Source organism: Dipodomys ordii, unplaced genomic scaffold (assembly GCF_000151885.1).
Source record: "Dipodomys ordii isolate 6190 unplaced genomic scaffold, Dord_2.0 Scaffold62, whole genome shotgun sequence".
Classification (NCBI taxonomy): Eukaryota; Metazoa; Chordata; class Mammalia; order Rodentia; family Heteromyidae; genus Dipodomys; species Dipodomys ordii.
In genome coordinates, this window is record NW_012267278.1 from 2,354,843 (window position 1) to 2,368,204 (window position 13,362).

The 13,362-nt window shown below is 41.6% G+C and overlaps 1 long non-coding RNA gene across 1 annotated transcript in view; it reads right to left on the reverse strand.

Annotated features, from left to right (window-relative positions):
• Positions 1-269: 269 nt before the first annotated feature.
• Positions 270-13,362, reverse strand: part of LOC105990078 — a 21,131-nt gene continuing 8,038 nt past the window's right edge. Inside the window, exons 2-3 of the long non-coding RNA XR_001175281.1 lie at positions 6,743-6,838; positions 270-1,231 (exon numbers count right to left, since the gene is read on the reverse strand). This is a non-coding gene — a long non-coding RNA (uncharacterized LOC105990078). The remainder of the gene's footprint in view (positions 1,232-6,742; positions 6,839-13,362) is intronic.

The following is a 13,362-nucleotide window of genomic DNA, read 5'->3' on the forward strand; positions in this document are numbered from 1 at the left end:
AACCGTGGAAGAGTTGGAAATCACTAGCAAGCTAAGCTTTAAAAAAAACGATTCATGGGGGAAGGGCTGAGTGTATCAAAATCATGTAAAATTTCTGTTCTTAGCAACATCCTTGTTATTAGGAATGATGACTAAACCGCCAGGATTATTCTGGACTGTAAGTTATCAAGAGCCCACTAATTTCACATTAAAGCCCATTGACTGCAACGGCGTGATTGAAGGGTTTTTAACAATTAACATAATCAGAAAATGAGCTGAGATAATTTTTATTCAACTCATTACTTTTTAATCATGTATTTCTTTTAATTAATATCTTCTCCGTGAAACATAACACAAAGCGGAGCCCCAGTGCTGGCCCACGCCAGCCTTCGGGACTGAATTTGACATAGTCAAACATTCTACCAGCCGCATTCATTGCATCTCTATTGTGGTGTGGGTGAAACAGAAAAATCTTGTCCAGAAGTCACCATGTTGTTTTGAAACACAATTTAAGGGGGGGAGGGGGCGGCGATGGGATCGCACAAGCAATAATACTCGCTTGTAATGTCGACTTGACTTTTACTTTGGGGCGTCTCTGTTGGTATGTAGCCAGAGGGCTACAAATGGGAAGACACAAAACAGGAAAAAGGACAAGAAGATGAAAAGGCTGTGAAGAACACTTGGTTCTGGGTTGGAAGGGACACAGGCTGTGGCTGTGGGCATCTTGTACATGGACCAGCTGGCTGGACATTGGAGGCACAGACCTTGGCCAACCAAAAAGCCACAACCCACCCACCTACTGAGATGAGCTGGGCGTTCACCCCTTCCCCACCTGACCCTCACTGTGCTGAGACACTAGGAAGGGGAAGTTCTTCCTGCTCCCCTAGCCTGCCCCATCGAAGCAAGACCTGGCCTTTCTCTGTTGCCACCCTTGCCACTGTGCGCACCTGTTCGCCTTGCCATCTCGGTGCCCAGGCTAACCTGTCCCCCAAAGTGTTCTGGTGTTCCCTAACCCGATAGACTGGGTCCAATTCAAATGTGTTACATCAGAAGGAGGACAGACATTGTTGGGGGCATAGAAGGTTCCAGCTTCCCTCTTGGCTGGCAGCGTCTCCCTTCACCAGTAGGCTCTCCCCTGCCCGAGGCCTGGCCCCTCCAGCAGCCTGACCGCTGGGCTAAGGGCTGTTTGCGGACCAGGATTTCCCAATCTGGAGCTGCATCAGCCTCGGAAAAAAAGAAACAAAGCCGACCCCTGGTGGAAGAAAAGGAAAGTTTAAGAATTGAAGGCTTTGGAAACTTCTTGGCCAAATGTCAGTGCAGGGGTGAGAAGGGAGAGAGGAAAGTAGAGGGAGGGGAAGGATAATAACAGGGGAAGAAGCAGAGAACAAAAGACGCGGTAGCAGCGGGACTTCTGAGAGAGCTGGCTAAGACACTATTTGCTGCAGTGTTAGTATGGTTTACCAGGCTTCCTAGGGGTCAGACTCTGACCTTAAGACAAGGATTTCTGACCTCCTTTCTCCCATTGGAGGTCTGGAAGATGGGCAATTACAGAGAACACATGAAGGTTGGATGCTCATATCTGCAGCTATGAGGACAGCACCTAGATTCCAGAATCTTCCCTGAATTTCTTCTAAACAGATTTCTGCTGCAAGCCCCATTCCTTTGGTGTCTGGTACTCATATTAATTAATTAACTAATTAATTAATTTGTTGGTCATGGGGCATGAACTCTGGGCCCTGTCCCTGAGCTCTTCAGCTCAAGGCTAGCATTCTACCACTTGAGCCACAGTGCCACTTCCAGCTCTTTTCTGCTAATGTGGCGCTGAGGAATCGAACCCAGGGCCTCATGCATGTCAGGCAAGCACTCTACCACTACTTGAGCCACAGTACCACTTCTGGTTTTCTGGTGGTTTTATTGGAGATAAGAGTTTAATGGCTTTTCCTGCCTGACCTGGCTTTGAACCTTGATCCTCAGATCTCAGCCTCTTGAGTAGCTAGGATTACTGGGGTGACCCACGGGTGTCCAGCTTGGTACAATTTTTTTTTTTTTGTCGGTCATGGGGGCTGAACTCTGGGCCTGGTTGCTGTCCCTCAGCTCTTCAGCTCAAGGCTAGCACCTTACCACTTGAGCCACAGTACCACTTCCAGTTCTTTTCTGCTTGTGTGGTGCTGAGGAATCAAACTCAGGGCCTCATGCATACAAAGCAAGCACTCTACTACTGCTGTCAACTTCCCAGCCCAGTACTCATTTTTAATAGGGGTCCTCTTGAGCCCAAAAGATAGAGGTATTTTCAGGCCCTAGCGAAACAGTGAGAGAACCACTGTAAGTCTTTGCTGATGTCCAAGGCCAAACAGTTAAAAATAAAAGAAAGGTGACATCACAAATAAGATCTCACTGATTAGAATGTCACTGTTTAGCTGGGGTGAGCACTTGAGGTTAATCAAGGAAGTGTAAAGGATGGCATTTGTGTCCTTGAGCTCTTTTTAAAGCCTCCTTTCAATTCTTTATGGAGATGTGACTGGGTGGCTCCCTCCTCATCCTTCTTTATTTCCCATGATTTCCCGTGTGTATGGATATTCTGCAAGGACTTTCTTCTCACATCCTATCTCTCCTGCATCCAGACAGTTAAATAAGCATTTTATTATCTTGGAAACCATCTATCCATTCATTTGGAGCTTACCCTTCCTTTGAGGTAAAGTTCAAATACTACTCTTCCATGAAGATGTCCTTGTTACTTCTTCACCTTTCAACTCTTGTCATTTCACTAACTTTCCCTTTAATTTTCCTCTTTGATCATAACAACTTCAATAAGTATATATATAAGTATATATAATATTATATATATTTATATATTCTTTTTCCACTAGTTTTTGTTTTTTGCCAGTCTTGGGGCTTGAACTCAGGGCCTGGGCACTATCCCTGAGCTTCTTTTGCTCAAAGCTAGCACTCTATCACTTGAGCCACAGCCCTGCTTCCAGCTTTTTCTGCTTATGTGGTACTGAGGAATCAAACCCAGGGGATTCATGCATGCTTGGCAAGCACTCTGCTACTAAGCCATGTTTCTAGCCCCTTCCACTAGTTTTTAAGTACAATGCAACTGGTATTACCCACAGCATCGAATCCAAAGATCAATTCACAGGAATTATTTGTTGAATGGTTAACCATTCTCTGAGATTCAGAGTATGGGTTTCTAAGCCACATCTAGGAGTGGTTGGCTTGGGAATAGTCTTTCTGGGATCTAGTGGGAACTATACTTCTCAGCAAGTAAGAACTGTTGCTGAAATGATGAGGCTTTATTTGAGTGTGCAAGAGCAAGGAACATCTCCAGCTGTGTTGTGATTCTCCACTGTAAGTGCAAACATGGAGGAGAGAGGATGCAAGATACACAGAATACATGGCCCATGCTTGCTATAAGGGCTACCAAGTCAACAAGGGATTCCTGGCCAGTGAATAAGTTTCAGTAGTCATACTCAGACCCAGAAGTAGAGCTGTGTGGACCCAACTCTTTGTCTGGGAGCTGTATGTCAAAACTCTGCCCTGAGAATCCATTACTTTCCAGCAAGCCCTAGGTCTTTCAAGCTCCAGACTTTTCACAGTCCATTTCCTTCTCTACATCTCCAACATGATCAGATTACAAATCTGAGAGCCTTCATCTGAAAGCATATGCTGGGACTTTTGCTTTGGATGCTTGGCTTGTCTCACTATGTTTCTGTTTTTCTCTACCAGGAAGGCCCATAGAAAATGCTGATAAAAAAAATATAGTGTCAGTCTGGTACCACTGGCTCAAGCCTATAATCCTAGCTACTCAGGAGACTGAGATCTGAGGATTATAGTTCAAAGCAAGCCTGAGCAGGAAAGTCTGTGACTTTCCAATTAATTAACAAAAAAGCTAGAAGTGGAGCTGTTGCTCAAGTGGTAGAGTGCTAGCCTTGAGCACAAAAGCTCAGGGATAGTGTGCAGTCCCTGAGTTTAAGACCCAGGACTGTCACAAAAATAAATAATAAAATCATTTGATTCATTTTTGGATAAATAAACTAAGGTTCACAGAGATTAAGTGGCTAATTTAGAGTTTCCCTGTTGTTAAATGAAAGGGATATAAATTCAATTATGGGGATTTGTATACCTATATTTACAATATTAGTGAATATATTCTATTCAGAAGAGATGAAAGATGCCTTCTTGTTAGTCTTTTAGTATCAATGACAAAACAACTAAATTTAAGCTTGAGGGTTGGGAAGGTGGCTCAGTGGTGGAGTGCTTGCCTTGCATGCATGAGACCCTGGGTTCAATTCCTCAGCACCACTTAAGCAGAAAAAGCTAGAAGAGGCACTATGGCTCAAGTGGTAGAGCTCTAGCCTTGAGCTGAAGAACTGAGGGACAGTGCCCAGTCGCAGCGTTCAGGCCCCACAACTGACAAAAAAAAAATTGAACATTTCCCTTCCATCTCTAACATAAAACAAATTATCACAATGTTCTCAGCTGGGCCAAAAAAAAATTAAAGGTCAAGCAAATGATAATTACAAAGAAATGGAGTGCTTCCAATTTTACTGTAGCAGACACTGCAATTTCTATTCATAAGCTTATATATATTTATATATTTAATGTATCTTACTGTGCCTTTGTTGGATGTCTGTAGGGATGTGAGTGCTGATTCTGGGTCACAGAGATGGCCACAAGCAATAACAATCAATCCAAGATCTGCCATTACTTGCTTCATTTGAGCTCTTAGGTAGCTTATCAGAATCCAGGCCTGGATATACTCAGGTTAATCATTCCAATCCTTAGCACAGGTATACCAAAGGTGCTTAATTATTTCCTCATGATGAGGGTAACAACCAACAAATTCTATATAAAGCCTATTCTATCATATCCTTAATGTACTAATAATTATAAAAGCTGGGCTGTATGTTGTGTTCCCAATCTTAAAGAAAATGCTAGGAGGCCACTGAACACACCTATAGCTCAGGCTCAATCAACTTCTTTTAGTAACTTATTTGATGAGCTATGAAGGGAAGGACAGGAAGGGCTTGTGCCTTTTTAAGAGAGAAGAGATAAACAAATAATTCTTCTTCCTCCTCCTCCTTCTGTCTGTTGTAGAGCTTAAATTCGTCCCTGAGCTCTTTTGCTCAAGATGAGCACTCTACCACTTGAGCCACAGTGCCACTTTTGGTTTTCTGGTCATTAATTGGAGATGAGTCTCACAGACTTTCCTGGCTTTGAATTACTATCTTCAGATCTCAGCCTCCTGAGTAGCTAGGATTACAGGTGTGAGCCACTGGCACCTTCCTTCCTTCCTTCCTTTCTTTCTTTCCTTTCTTTTTCTTTTCTTTCTTTATTTTTGTGCCAATTCTGGGGCTTGAATTCTGGGCCTGAGTGCTGTTCCTGAGCTTATTTGGCTCAAGGCTAGCATTCTACCACTTGAGTCACAGAACTATGTCTGGCTTTTTCTGAGTAGTTTATTGGAGATGAGTCTCATGGACTTTCCTGCCCAGGCTGGCTTCAAATTGCCATCCTCAGATTTCAACCTTCTGAGTAGTTAGGACTACAGGTAGAGCCACCATCGCCTGGCTTAGGTGATACTCTTTATCAGTAAAAATACATTTGTGTCACTAAAGTCCTTGTACTTTTTTTTTTTTTTTTGTGGGTCCGGTCGTGGGGCCTGAACTCTGGGCCTGGGTGCTGTCCCTCAGCTCTTCAGCTCAAGGCTAGCGCTCTACCACTTGAGCCACAGTGCCACTTCCGGCTTTTTTCTTTTTGCTTATGTGGTGCTGAGGAATCAAACCCAGGGCCTCGAGCATGCAAGGCAAGCACTCTACCACTGAGCCACCTTCCCAGCCCCATCCTTGTACTTTTTTTTTAAGGTTTAAAATACTGTTGGTGTGTGTATGTGTGTGTGTTGGTTCTGGGGTCTGGGCATGGTCTCTAGGTTTTGTTTTTGCTCAAGGCTAGCATTTTCCCACTTGAGCTACAGCTCCACTTCTGGTTTTTTTTTTGTGTATGTATGTGTGTGTGTGTGTGTGTGTGTGTGTGTGTGTGTGGTTAACTGGAGATAAGAGTCTCCTAGACTTTCTGCCTGGGATGGTATTGAATCATGATCCTTAAATCTCAACCTCCTGAGTAGCTAGGATTACAGGTTACTGGTATCCAGACTGTGACTGCTTCTTAAAAGAAACTAGAGAGCATTTTCTGACATTCCCAGAATGGCACAAGGAAGGAAATCCATGTTTCTAGAGTTTTTCATTTTTAAAAAATTTTGGTGGGGGGCTGGGAAGGTGGCTCAGTGGTAGAGAGCTTGCCTTGAATGCATGAGACCCTGGGTTCGATTCCTCAGCACCACATAAGCAAAAAGAAAAAAAAAGCAGGAAGTAGCTGGGTGCTGGTGGCTCACGCCTGTAATCCTAGCTACTCAGGAGGCTGAGATCTGAGGATCGCGGTTCAAAGCCAGCCCGGGCAGGAGAGACCGTGAGACTCCTATCTCCAACAAACCACCAGAAAACCGGAAGTGGTGCTGTAGCTCAAGTGATAGAGTGCTCACCTTGAGCTGAGGGACAGCGCCCAGGCCCAGAGTTCAGGCCCCATGACCAGCCCCCCCCCGCCAAAAAAAATTGGTGGTATTGGTTTTGAACTCAGGGCCACAACAGATTGTTCATTACCATGTGCACTAATACTGGATTTCAACTGGTCAACACCTCAACAATGCTACAGCTCACTATGGAGCCATTGACCACACTAGACTAACAAATGATGGATGATCTATCCTTACCTGGTATTGTGGCTTCTGAAATTCTCAGGCAGAGATAAGGTCCAGAACCTGTTTATTGTCTTTAAAATATTAATTTAATTGTTTCTCATAAAGTCCCTGAAATAGAAACAAGGCAAGAATGAGAAGGCAGGGGAACCTGAATCTCAAATGACTGTGATACTGGTATATTCTGCAGAGTGAGTCTTTCCTTTTCTTTTTCCTTCCTCTTCCTTCCTTTCTTTTCCTTCTTTCCTTCTTATCTTCCTTCCTTCCTTCTTTCTTCCTTTCTTTTGCCAGTACTGGGTCATGAACTCTGGGCCTGGGCACTGTCCCTGAATTCCTTTGGCTCACAGCTAGCACTCTACCACTTGAGCTGCAATTCCACTTCTGGATTTTTCTGTGATGACTTGGAGATAATCTCATGGGTTACCTGCCAGGGCTGGTATTGGAAACAGTTCATAAAACACTCATGACCTCAAAGTACAATGGCTGACTTGTGGTATAGATCTGTTCAGGAAATGTCTGGCCAGTCTTATAGGGTCATATAGTTCCTTCTATGTCTAGCTGAATCTCCTATTAACCACTAGTACAGAATGTATACATTTTTTTCCATTCCTAAAGTTACTGTATAATTTTGGACAATTTACTATAATTAATTAGATATACTTACTAATTTGGGTCTATCAAAATATATTCCTTATGACAAGTTTTTACTTATGAAAATTCAAATGTTAATGCTTACTTTTAAGGCTTCTTTGTGCATTATTTTAATTTTTCCTTTGTGTGTATATGTGTGTATAAGCCATTTTATGAGAGCCATTTTGATTTCCTCTTAGAGAAAATCCAGTATAACAGTGTTTCTTTCATTTCATAATGAATGGTACAATTAAGATTTAATTAGAAGCACACTAGTAAGGAAATTGAAAGCTATTTTGAACCTGTAAATGAAATGTTAGACTTTCAAATTGCTTACATGTTGCCACCCTCCCTCCTTAGAAAGCTACTATATGTAAACTTAATTTGAGATGGAGCTGTTTAAAATAGCATGATTGTGTGGTACACTAAACTCCTTCCCTGTCATGTGTCCACCAAAAAGAGCCCGTTTTTTTTCTAAAGAAGAAAAACTCACAGATGCTTCAAAGAAGAAAATAATTTTCTGTACATTTGCTTTACAAAGAACATTCTGTACATGCATTTTAAGGGTGTGAAGAAAACCTTACTCTCCTTCACCTTCCTTCTTTATATTGCCACACAAAGAACATTTAAGAAGTGATTTGTCCATCATATATGAACAGATTTTGAATAAATACCTAGCTTTATATTTAAACAATGCTTTGAAAAAGTAATGCTAGAATTTAGGTCTTCATTTTTGCTTCTATCCTCATAAACTTTTCTTCAAATTTAGAGGTATCATACCTCAGAGTAACATGGAGGGACCAGTTCTAGTGATTTGCAGGTGTGAGCCTTCTCATTTGACCAGGGCTTACTCTTCTGCAAGGGGGATTGGAATAGCAGTGTAGTAGAGAGCTACAAGCCTTGTAAGGGGAGATAGAAGAGTTCAAGACTGCTTAAAATGACCTGTTGAGCCAGGTGCCAGTGGCTCACACCTGTAAATCCTAGCTACTCAAGAGGCTGAGATCTGAGGATCATGGTTCAAAGCCAGCCTGGGCAGGAAAGTCTGTGAGACTCTTGTCTCTAATAAACCACTCAGAAAACCAAAAGTGGCCCTGTGGCTCAAGTAGTAGAGCGCTAGCCTTGAGGTGAAGAACTGAGGGACAGCGTTCAGGCCCAGAGTTCAAACCCTATGACTGTCAAAAAAAAAGGCTCGTTGACATCACTTGGCTATAGGAAGAGAAATGGCTCCAAAATGTGGTTTTATGCAAATAAATATATAGCTGCCGGGCTGGGAAGGTGGCTCAGTTGTAGAGCGCTTGCCTTGCATGCCTGAGGCCCTGGGTTCGATTCCTCAGCACCACCATAAGCAAAAAGAAAAAAATAAAAAATATAGCTGTCTAGGGCTTGAAGGATTTCTGATAGGCTGGACTATACAAAGAAAATTAATATCTTTGAAATCTTTCCTCCTCATTTTGTTCATTACATCTGGGCCCAGGGGGCCTATTCATAGGATGGAAAGAGAAATGACCAAGTGTTCAGGATGGCTATAGAAATCAGAAATTGCAGAAAATTCTGCACATCTAAAATCTTGATATTTGCAGGATGGCCAGATGCCTACTCCAAAGGCAGAATTTTATATTTCCAGGTCTCTGTCACTCAAACAGTATGTTACCTAATTAATAGAACTTCTCCTAATTGGGTAGATGGTTATTTTACTATATCTTAAGAGGAAAATGAAGGATCTTCCAGATATTATTTTAGAGAGATGACTACTTACCTTAGATTTAAAGACCTCTAGGAAAGATGACTTTGAGCCTTAACTTTCTTTCTAGTCTCTAGAATATAACCAGAATAATTTCTCCGAGGAAGATGTTTTATCCTCACTAAAACCCAGGTAGAGGTTTAATTCTCCCAATGTAATGTTGTTGAGAGGTGATAGGGCCTTTAAGAACTAGTTAGACCAGGTGCCGGTGGCTCACACCTGTAAACCTAGCTACTCAGGAGTCTGAGATCTAAGGATCATGGTTCAAAGACAGCCAGAGTAGGAAATATGTGAGACTCCTGTCTCCAATTCTCCACTAAAGAAAGCCTGAGGTGGAGCTGTGGCTCAAGTAGTAGAGCACTCTCCCTGAGCACAAAAGGTCATAGATTGTACCCAGACCCTGAGTTCAAGTCTAAGGATTGGCACGCGCGAGCGCACGCATGCACGCATGCACGCACACACACACACACACACACACACACACTGGGAGTTGATGGCTCATGCTTGTAATCCTAGCTACTCAGGACGCTGAGATCTGAGGCTCACAGTTCTAAATTACCCAGGACAGGAAGATCTGTGAGACTCTTATCTCCAATTAACCACAAGAAAACTGTAAGTGGTGCTGTGGCTCAAACGGGTAGAGCACTAGCCTTGAGCAAAAGAACTCCAGGACAGAGCCCAGGCCCCAAGTTCAAGCTCCAAGAGCTAGTTAGGTCATAGAGGATTTATGCTCATGAAGGAATTTAATGAAGCTCCCCCAAAAGGAAAGCAGTTCTCTACCACAGGAACAGGTCATTGTAAAGGGAACCTGGCACCCTCCTCACTTTCATCTGTGCACTGTTTTTTTAGTACATGCCCACTTGTTATTCAACTTTCCACCATAAATGGAAATAGCAGGCTGGTAATGTGGCTTAGTAGTAGAGTGCTTACCTAGCATGCATAAAGCCCTGGTTCGATTCCTCAGTACCACATAAAGAGAAAAAGCCGGAATTGGTGCTGTGGCTCAAGTGGTAGAGTAGTAGCCTTGAGCAAAAGGAGCTCAGGGACAGTGCCCAGGCCCTGAGTTCAAGCCCCAAGATGGGCCAAAAAGAAAGAAAGAAAGAAAAAGAAAGAAAGAAGGAAAGAAAGAAAGAAATAGCACTAGTCCCAGAACTAGAGCAGATGTTGGCGTCTTGCTCTTGGACTCCCAGAACCATAAACCAAAATAAACCTGTTCTTGTTTAACCACCTTATATCATGTATTTTGTTATTGTAACAGAAAATGGACTAGATGGTATTTATTCAGAATTTATTTAACCAACTGTTTGTGTATGTGTTAAATGATATTTTAAATCATAATCATGATTTGTTGCTTATGGTTGATATAATTTCATTCTAAAGCAGAAAATTTTGATGGTTTAGATAGTCTATCACAGCTTTGTGCCAGGAAATTTATTATTTTCTTGGAACTTTATGAGATATTTGCAATAGCTGATAGGGCTTCAATTCTAGACATCTCTACATGTCTAGGCCATTCAGGCTGGAACTCACTGGTTTATAGGATGGAAACAAATAAGTCGCTGCTTGCAATTATGGTCATTTCAGGCACCAGAATAGATGAGTTGAATCTCTATAACATTCATCTGGGTAATTTATATACCTTTGCATGTCAAGTTGGATCACATCCAAGAATCAATGGAATCTTTTTCTATGGATAGCCTTGATAAGCTGTCAAAAATTATACACATGGTATGAATTGAAGGGGTTCACAAAGGTCTAAAGGCTCAAAAATTCCTCCCTTTCCCAACTCTACCTTAATACCATTCACTTCCTTTTTCCCAGAAAGAATGACTGGCAGAAAGCCAGTGCTGGTTCTGGGTCTTGAACTCAGACCTGGACGCTATTCTTGAGCTTTTTCACTTAAGGCTAGCACTCTACCACTTTGAGCCACAGTTCCACTTCTGGTTTTGAGTGGCTAACTGGAGATTATTAATTGGGGACTTTTTTGCCCAGGCTACCTCTGAACCAGATCCTCAGATCAGGTTCAAAGATCTCAGCCTCTTGAACAGTAATTTTCTAAATAAAAGCAGTAATGGCCAAAAAAAAAGAAAAAAAAGATCTCAGCCTCCTTGGTAGCTGGGGTTACAGGCATGAACCACCAGTGTCTGGCTAGCAAGCCACTTTTTAAGATCAATATTCCGTGAGATAGAAAGAGAAGGTCTTGCAAAATACATCTAGTAGACTCACTACCAGGTCAGTCCCTTTTCTCTGTAAATTTCTCCTTTTCCTCCTTATCCACATGGTCAAAGGATGACCTGTGAGAAGCTCTGGCTATGCATCATAACCTTCTAACTTCCATTTTGGCAAGAATTTGGACTGAGTAGGGAATCTGAGAAAAATGTAAAATGAGAATAAGGGACATGATCTTTATCTGGGTTGAAATTTTTATTACAGAATATAAAAAGTGGGGTTTGTGTGGCTTTTTTTCTGCAAAGACTGGGGGGAAAAAAGAATACATGGAATGGAACAAAGACATGAGAGTCTGGTGCACACTTCCACTTCCATTCTGTGGCATGGCCTTGCTTTCATCCTATCATTTCTCACATTTTTTTTTCTGAAGTAAACTTGAGCTGGTTTCTTTTTCTTTTTTTTTCCTTTTCTTTTTGCCAGTCCTGGGGCTTAAATTCAGGGCCTGGACACTGTCCTGAACTTCTTTTGATCAAGGCTACCACTCTACCACTTGAGCCACAGCACCACTTCCAGCTTTTTCTGTGTATGTGGTAGTGAGGAATCAAACCCAGGGCTTCATGCATGGTAGGCAAGCACTCTACCACCAAGTCCCAGCCCCAGCCTCTGGCTTCTGTTTCTTAAAGCCAAAAAGAGATCCCACAAATAGTCTGTCCTAATGGGATTCTATTGGTCAGTTCCAGAGTCATGTTATCACTTTTATCAGATCATCCATTAGTTTTCTTCAAATACAAAGTGAACTGAATCTCTAAAAACCAAGGAAGACAAATAAGACAAAAACGATGCCCATGACAGTCAAAATGCCATCCTCACTTAACATCTGAGTAGTACTATATATATATATATAAATGTGTGCACATTTCTTAGCTATAGAACAAAGTGACTGAATAGTTGTAACAGTCTTTAAAATGTTATCAGATTAATTAGAGGGAAGCGACAGACATCCATATCCTTCATGATATTACAGCAAAATTTGGGAGAGAAAAGTCCTTCATTTTTGTGGAAGAAAAAAAAATGACCTTTTCAATAATATTATCATTCAAACATTGAAAGTGTAATTCTCTATTCTTCAGAAAAAAAACTGTGGTGGACACAGCTGGAAAGGACTAGACAATTAAAATACCAATCAGAACAGGGGAGTTTAAATGACTTGACTTGAATAGAAAAATTTGAGCAGAATTAGAATTGGAAGGAAAATAAAATAGCTCAAAAAAGAAAAAAGAATTTTAACATGGCCCTGTGGAAGCAAGCATTGTAGGATGACAATAACAAGTGGTACTTGTTCCAAATACTGCCTTAGGTAAATTCAGGAGCATCCATTTCTCTGAGATATGGACATTCGCATACTCTATCTTCTATCTGCAATATTTGCTTTTTACTGCATCTGTTATGAATGCTGTAAATATGACTTATTTATGAAGAATTCTTAAAATTGAGTGTTTTAAAAAAGGCATACTGTATAGAAATTATGTTTTGCTTGTTTATTTAAAAGTCTTTATGTCCAAGGAAATGAAATTACAAAAAATACTTTGAAACTCTCATGCATACAATTCATGTGTAGTTATTAATACTTGAATAATTGATGAGATTTAAATAGTGCAATGATTTTATAAATAAGGTATCTTCATGAGTCAGAGTTCTCCAGAGAGAAGTAAAACCAATAGGAGATGTATAGTTAGATAGATGAAATTTATTATAAGGAATTGGCTCAGATGGTTTTGGTGCTGAGAAGTCCCAAGATCTGCAGCCAGCAAGCAAGAAGCCCAGGAGTCCCCATGTGTAGTTTCTGTCTGAAAACCAGTACAAGTAATGGTGGATGTTTTAGTCTAAGGGCCTTATTTCTGGGGCTGGGAAGGTGGCTCAGTGGTAGAGTGCTTGCCTTGCATGCATGAGGCCCTGGGTTCCATTCCTCAGAACCACATAAGCAGAAGAAAAAAAAACAGAAGTGGTGCTGTGGCTCAAGTGGTAGAGCACTAGCCTTGAGCTGAAAAGCTGAAGGACTGTTCCTAGGCCCACAGTTCAGGCCCCATGACTAAAA